Raw genomic sequence first — 816 nt, forward strand, 5'->3', positions numbered from 1 at the left:
CATTTTTTCATTTCGAATTAAGTACCACGATACACTTTTATACATTCGCTACATCTACCCCGTTCATCGAGAACCGGTGAAGTAGAAAAGTTTCATCGAGAGTCCACTTCTTTCCAACCTCTGGGGAATTGCAATACCTAAAGCTTATCACAAATCTTAACTTCACATCAAGGTCCAAGAAAACGACAATTTCTCACATATTATTATGGCCCACATAGTAATACATCACTGAGAATTCACATACATTTCCTTAATCACCACCTGACAAGCATCTTATGGCACATGTGTAAAATAAGTGGCATTCACTCTTTTTCACAGTTAGTGAAATGAATGGCACTGCATGGAGTCCACCATAGAGGTGTATGAGTGTACCCACTTAGGTTCACTCTAATAGAGTCATTTAAATGTTCATCAGTCAGTCTTGTTCTGTATGTAGATTTCATGATATTCATGTCAGAAAAAGCTGCTTCATGTAGAACAGAACCAAATAAAGCAGAAATGTTCAGTGCTGCTTGGTGAATGTTCTTATAGTTTTCGGGTCTACAGATCCCTAGAAAGTTGGAGTTTTGCTGAGACTTAAGCTGAACATGATTTTGGAGATTTATAACCTCCATCTCCATCTCCACAGGATTGACACTGAACAGTTCAGCCATCTTTTTCCTTCTTCTTCTTCTTCTTCGTCTTGACATTAAATTATAAACCATAATAAATCAATAGGTCTAACCTCCCTATATCTGTGTGTGAAATTGTTCCTTCCTCAAAAACAAGAAACTAATACTTCTGCAGTCTAGCTGCAGCTTCTAGCAATGGTCTTCT

Source organism: Notothenia coriiceps, unplaced genomic scaffold, assembly GCF_000735185.1.
Source record: "Notothenia coriiceps isolate Sejong01 unplaced genomic scaffold, NC01 NC01_scaffold00037244, whole genome shotgun sequence".
NCBI lineage: Eukaryota > Metazoa > Chordata > Actinopteri > Perciformes > Nototheniidae > Notothenia > Notothenia coriiceps.